Genomic DNA, 6,535 nt, shown 5'->3' with positions numbered 1-6,535 from the left:
ACAGGTTAAACAGAGAGTCCCCACGCGATCCAGTAGTTCCATTCATTTTCACCGAGGAGAAGCGAAAGCATGTCTGCATAAGAACTTGCACCTGAATGTTCACAGTAGCATTATTCATAATAGCCGAACACAGAGTGTAGACTTCAAGTGTCCACCAGCTGAAGTACTGATACATGTTACAACGTGGATGAATCTTGAAAACATTCTATTGTGTGAAATACATCAGACCCCAAAGGTCACATATTCTATGATTCCCTTTATACAGCGTATCCAGAATAGTTACAGACTGGTGGTTGCCAGGAGTTGGGGAAGAGGAGGTAAGAAAGACTGCTTAGTGGACACAGGGTTCATTCTGAGTGATGAGAATGTTTGGGAGCAGACAGAGGTGGTGGCTGCCCAACTTTATGAATGTAGTAATTATCAATCATTCATTTTTAGGTTACATTTCTATTATGAGAATTTCACTTCAATTTTTTACAGTGAAATTTTTTACAAGAATTATAAATTAAATGGAGGTTAAATTGTGGTGAGCCTTGAAGGATATGATAAAGGTTTTAGACTGGGTCCTTTAATAATACAGAACATTTCCTAAAGTATTTTTAAACAAAGTTAACACGTAGGAAGAGTCATTTCTTATGTATGTTGTGTTTATCCAAGAGCAAAACATCCAGTTCAGAAGCAGAGATTCAATCAGCTTGCTGTTCCAACGAGGCTCCTCAGTTGTCAAGACTGATTTTTTCTCTCATTTTTCCCCCATTTAATGAGACTGATAAGCAGGGAGGCTAGTTCTGTACTCAATTATATGTAATCACGGAAGCTCTTTCAATCTTTAAACAAGAATCATTTTATAAGCACCTGAGATAAAAATGAGGTTTGGAAACGGTGATTTGTGATGACCTGGAGAGAAATGGATGCAATTAGTGAGGAGTGCAAAGCTCAGGTCAATGAGTCAACAGAGAGGCTAGAGGATAGAGAGGAGCAGGCTGGAGACAGAAATGAGTCAGAGGACTCAGGGGACAGCCTGCGCATCCCGCCAGCTGCAGCATGTAGGGACGTCTGGACAGGGCTCAGCTCTCGGAAAATCGAACTGAGGGACCTTGTTTCCTTAAGAGTCTGGCAATTGGAGCCATAACTCAGGATGAAAGTAGATTCCTGGCTTCTCAGCCAAGAGCAGGCTCTGAATCTGTTGGGTTTTACTGGGTCTATACAGTTCCCTACAGTTGTGCAGTTTATGGCCCTAATTAGTCACATGTTTGCCTTCAGATGGAGCAGAAGAAGAGAAAAGGCAATTGAAGCCGAGGCCCTGAGGGTGGCTGCTGGCTACAGTGAAACCCGTCTCCAGTCACCATGGACCAAGGATATGAGGGGCTCCAGTGTAGGGAACCTGTTTTTTTGTTTGTTTCCTTAAAAAAAAATTGTTTTTTAATTTCAAACTCTTGTTTATGACTCAAAATTCTAATCTTTAGGTAACCTAATATTTTCAGAGCTTTCCTTGAGAATCTTTTAGTGGACCCTGACTGATAGCACTTAATCCTTCCAGCATCTGTTGAAATACATTATGTCGACTGGTCTCTATCGCTAGCCCCTCTGGGCCATTTGTTGTTGTTCAGTTGCTGAGTCGTGTCCTGCTCTTTCCGATCCCACGACTGCAGCACACCAAGCTTCTCTGTCCTTTACAATCTCCTGGAGTTTGCTCAAACTCATGTCCATTGAGTCAGTGATGCCTTCCAACCATCTCATCATCTGTGTCATCTATTGATAGAGGATGAAATCCAGGAATTCAACTTATGTTGAAGATACGAAGTTTAATGATATTTAAGGCATATAACCTTTTTTAAAAAGCCATTTATCTTTGCTATTACTAAATAAATATGCCCTTTCCATAGAATGCACAATCTCAAAACTAAAGGTTTTATGAGACCTAAATAAACAGAAAATAATCTTGGTATTACAAAGGGGTTTTACTTTTATGAAAGAGCATTTCCATTACTTTTTACTTTTTTTCTCGAAGAATTTTCTGAATAGTCACAGTATATTTTTGTCTGTCATGCCCCTTACATGAAAGTATAGCAGTTTCAAAAAAAATAAATTTCAGTTCTTTGCTTAACTGGGGAAGACGTTTTCATTTAGATTTTCTCATACTCCTTATATTTACAAAGTAAAAAACTTCTACTTACACAAACCCCTGTGCACAAATATTTATAGCAGTTTTCTTCATAATTGCTAAATCCTGGGAGCAACCAAGATGTCCTTCAGTGGGTAAATGGATTAACAAAGAGCAATACATCTAGGCAATGTCATTCAGCACTAACAAGAAATGAGCTCTTGGGAATTCCTGGCAGTCCAGTGGTTAGAACTTGGCACCTTCACTGCCGTGGCCTGGAATTAGTCCCTGGTGGGGGAACTAAAATCTCGTGTCATGGTTAAAAAAAAAACAGTTTTCAAGGCATGAAAAGACATAGAGGAAACTTAAGTGCATTTTACTAGCTGAAAGACACCAGTATAAAAAGGCAACATACTGTATGATTTTACATTGCTTGCTTGCTTAGGATTTGTCAGGTAACTCAGTGGTAAAGAATCCACCTGCCAATGCAGAAGAAACAGGTGACAAGGGTTTGATCCCTGGGTTGGGAAGATCCCCTCAAGGAGGAAATGGCAACCTACTGCATTATTCTTGCCTGGAGGATACCAGGGACAGAGAAGCTTGGTGGGCTACAGTCCATGGCATGGCAAAGAGTCAGACACAACTAAGCGACTGAGTAAGCAAGCAGAATCACTAACTGAAACAAGCTAGTATAAAAAGGCTGCTGCTGCTGCTAAGTCACTTCAGTTGTATCCAACTCTGTGCAACCCCATAGATGGCAGCCCACCAGGCTCCTCTGTCCCTGGGATTTTCCAGGCAAGAGTACTGAAATGGGTTGCCATTTCCTTCTCCAATAAAAAGGCTGCTACTGCTACTGCTAAGTCACTTCAGTCGTGTCCGACTCTGTGCGACCCCATAGACGGCAGCCCACCAGGATGCCCCATCCCTGGGATTCTCCAGGCAAGAACACTGGAGTGGGTTGCCATTTCCTTCTCCAATGCATGAAAGTGAAAAGTGAAAGTGAAGTCGCTCAGTCGTGTCGGACTCTTTGCGACCCCATAGACTACAGCCTACCAGGCTCCTCCATCCATGGGATTCTCCAGGCAAGAGTACTGGAGTGGGGTGCCATTGCCTTCTCCGAATAAAAAGGCTACATACCATATAATTTTACCTGTAAGACTTCCTAAAAAGGCAAAACTATGGAGACAGTAGAAAGATCAGTGGTTGCCAGAGTTTGGGGACAGAAGGGTGAGTAGGTGGAGCACTGGGGACATGGCAGGGATTTCAAGGTGAGGGGCCTGGAACTACCCAATGCGAGTGTATAACGGTAGATATGGGTCATTTACAGTTGTCCAAACAGTGTACAACTCCAAGAACAAACCATACACGGTGTAAGTGATGTGTATGTAAGCCCAAGTTCACTGGAGACCTCCAGGGAAATTATTGCTCTCTGTATATAGGCGTGACCTCTTCCTCTCTCCTTGTCTTTCTTCCTGAAGGGAATACAGAAAAGAGGCTGGACTTGTGATGATGAAGAGGCAAGAAAACAGCTTGTGCTAAGAATGGTGCCGGGAAGTCTTTAAAGGACCCAGGGACTTCGCTGGTGGTCCGGTGGCTCAGACTCCGTGCTCCCAATGCAGGGGACCCAGGTTCAATCCCTGGTCAGGACATTAGATCCCACATGCCACAACTAAGAACTTGCGCGCCACAAAGAAGATTCAGGACAGCCAGATAAATTTTAAAAAAAAAATTATTTTAAAGGACCCCGGACGTTCAAAGCATCAAAGCATCAACCCCGGACCATTGCATCAACTCTGCATCTGATTCCTGACTTATCAGAAAAATTGCCCTCCATCAAAAGAGTTATATGGAGACCAATGTTACTCAGTTATCACTTATTAATTACTAATAGGCTAATCTATTTTATGGTTAATTATCTAGGTTTATCAATATCCACATAGCAGAATTAAGGTTAAGTTTAAATTGATTGTGTTTGGAAAAATCCAAATGTTTGAGGTAACATAAAAATAATATCCAAATATAGCAATTGTTAAGTTAAAATCCTGAAATTTAAATCCTGTGGACATAACTATAGAATTAAATATTAAATTCCCTAGCAATTGTATCCAAGTGTTAGTCCCTCAGTCATGTCTGACTGACTCTCTGTGGCCCCATGGACTGTAACCTGCCAGGTTTCTCTGTCCATGGAATTCTCCAGGCAAGAAGACTGGACTGGGTAGCCATTCCCTCCTTCAGGGGATATACCTGACCCAGGGATCACACCCAGGTCTCCTGCATTGCTGGCAGATTCTTTATAATTCAAACAATTCCTCTGTATACAGAGGATTAATATAATTACTTAAACTGTTTCAGGCCAGAGTTATCTTAATTATGGATATCTGTTTCAAGAATAAATCTATAACTATCAATATTTTTAATTTTGTGGGTTGAACTTTGTAATTTTTATTTTACAGAAATGTTACATAGTCATAAGAATTTCTGTTCTGAAAGAAACCTGGTGAAATTACTTATATAAAAGATCCAATTGGCTTGAATACTTTTTTCTTACAAAAATTATCTCAGTGCGCCCTCTGGTGACTTTTTTCAAAAATAGACTTTAATCTACTCAAGTTGAAAATTTATGGAAACTAAACAATTGACTTCAAGGAGATCAAACCAATCAGTCCTAAAAGAAATTAGTCCTGAATATTAATTGGAAGGATTGATGCTGAAGCTGAAATTCCAATACTTTGGCCACCTGATACGAAGAACGGACTCACTGGAAAAGACCTTGATGTTGGGAAAGGTTGAAGGTAGGAGAAGAAGGGGACGACAGAGGATGAGATGGTTGGATGGTATCACTGACTCAATGGACATGAGTTTGAGCAAACTCCAGGAGTTGGTGATGGACAGGGAGGCCTGGCATGCTGCAGTCCATGGGGTAGCAAAAAGTTAGACAGGACTGAGCGACTGAACTGAAACAATTGATATGAAAATAGGTACAAATGATAAACTATGAAAAAAACTCTCTGAACTCTGACTGTCTGGATTTAAACATACTCATTTATCCCTCCAATAAAAAACGTTCATCGAGTATCTGCTGTTAAAGATGAAAAGTGAAAGTGTTAGTCACTCAGTTGTGTCTGACTCTTTGTGACCCCGTGGACTGTAACCCACCAGGCTCCTCTGTCCATAGGATTCTCCAGGCAAGAATACTGGAGTTGCCATGCCCTCCTCAAGGGGATCTTCCCACCCCAGGGACAGAACCCAGGTTTCCTGCATTTCAGACAGATTCTTTACCGTCTGAGCCACCAGTGAATCTCCCCCTACCGGGAGAGAGTTCCCAAAAAAGACATTCTGTTCCAGCCTGGGGAGCGTGCAGTTCACAGATCCTGACGTTTCTCAGAGATGCCAGTTTACCTTTTCTTCCCTTTCCCCATCTTTTTTTCTTTTCTTTTAATTGATATGATAGAATGTCTTTGTATAACCCTATGAGATATGGTATAAATACATGTAGCTTGCCCTAAGTTTATGGACAGTATCCTCCATTGTGAAACTCTGCTCTGTATAAAGAGGCGCTGTTAACTTTCTGCTCTGCTTCAGTGGCGCTCCTGGGCCCAGGTCCTTACACACAAAGCATGCAGGTTACAATGTACCTGGTACTTTGGGGGTTGAGCTTTAGTCAAGGAATTTTTATTCTTATATAAACTTCAACAACACTGCACACTTTCAAGATTCTGCGTGAAGACTGAAGTTTTACTGTTAAATCTTATCTTCCCTTTGTACATGACATGGCAATAATAGGTATGTCTTGCCTGGTCCACAAATTATTTCAAAGACTTCCATGTTTTCTATGGTCTGATAACTTCAGATTACACAATGCAACCAAGTTCATCTCTGCTGGAATAGGATGAGACAATTCCTAGAACAGGAACCAGATGGCTCTGATTGGTCCTGATTGGTCTTTTGGCCCTTGCCAACTCGACCCACATCCAGTATCTCACTTTGAATATAAAACGGGGACCAAAGTGCCAGACTGGAAGCCATCCTCATAAAAGAGCCTTAGGAAAGCAATCTCTGACACGTTCCTTAGCTGGACAAGGGCAATGATCCTACAGAATGATCTAGCCGGAACATCGCTTGCTGCTGTTTCCCCAGCATGTTGCTGAGGAAAGGAGTTTTCAGGAAGTCAAGGGTTTTTCTAGTGAGCTTCTCTACCATGACCATTCGTGTGCCATGTCTGTGCGTTCTGCTAGCTGAAATAGCAATGTATATGCTGACAATTTAAGCCATTTCTCTTCCCTTCTCACTCTCCACACAAGCTGCTCAAATATTCAAGAAATGAATGAAATAACAAGCTTATTATCCTTTTTACGTCCAGCATATGACCCAGGGTTTTTGTGCTAATTGGCAGTTTTACATCATTTTCACAATCAACCAAAATAAAAAGGT

This window comes from Bos javanicus, chromosome 14 (assembly GCF_032452875.1).
Source record: "Bos javanicus breed banteng chromosome 14, ARS-OSU_banteng_1.0, whole genome shotgun sequence".
NCBI lineage: Eukaryota > Metazoa > Chordata > Mammalia > Artiodactyla > Bovidae > Bos > Bos javanicus.
This window is presented reverse-complemented; position numbering follows the sequence as displayed.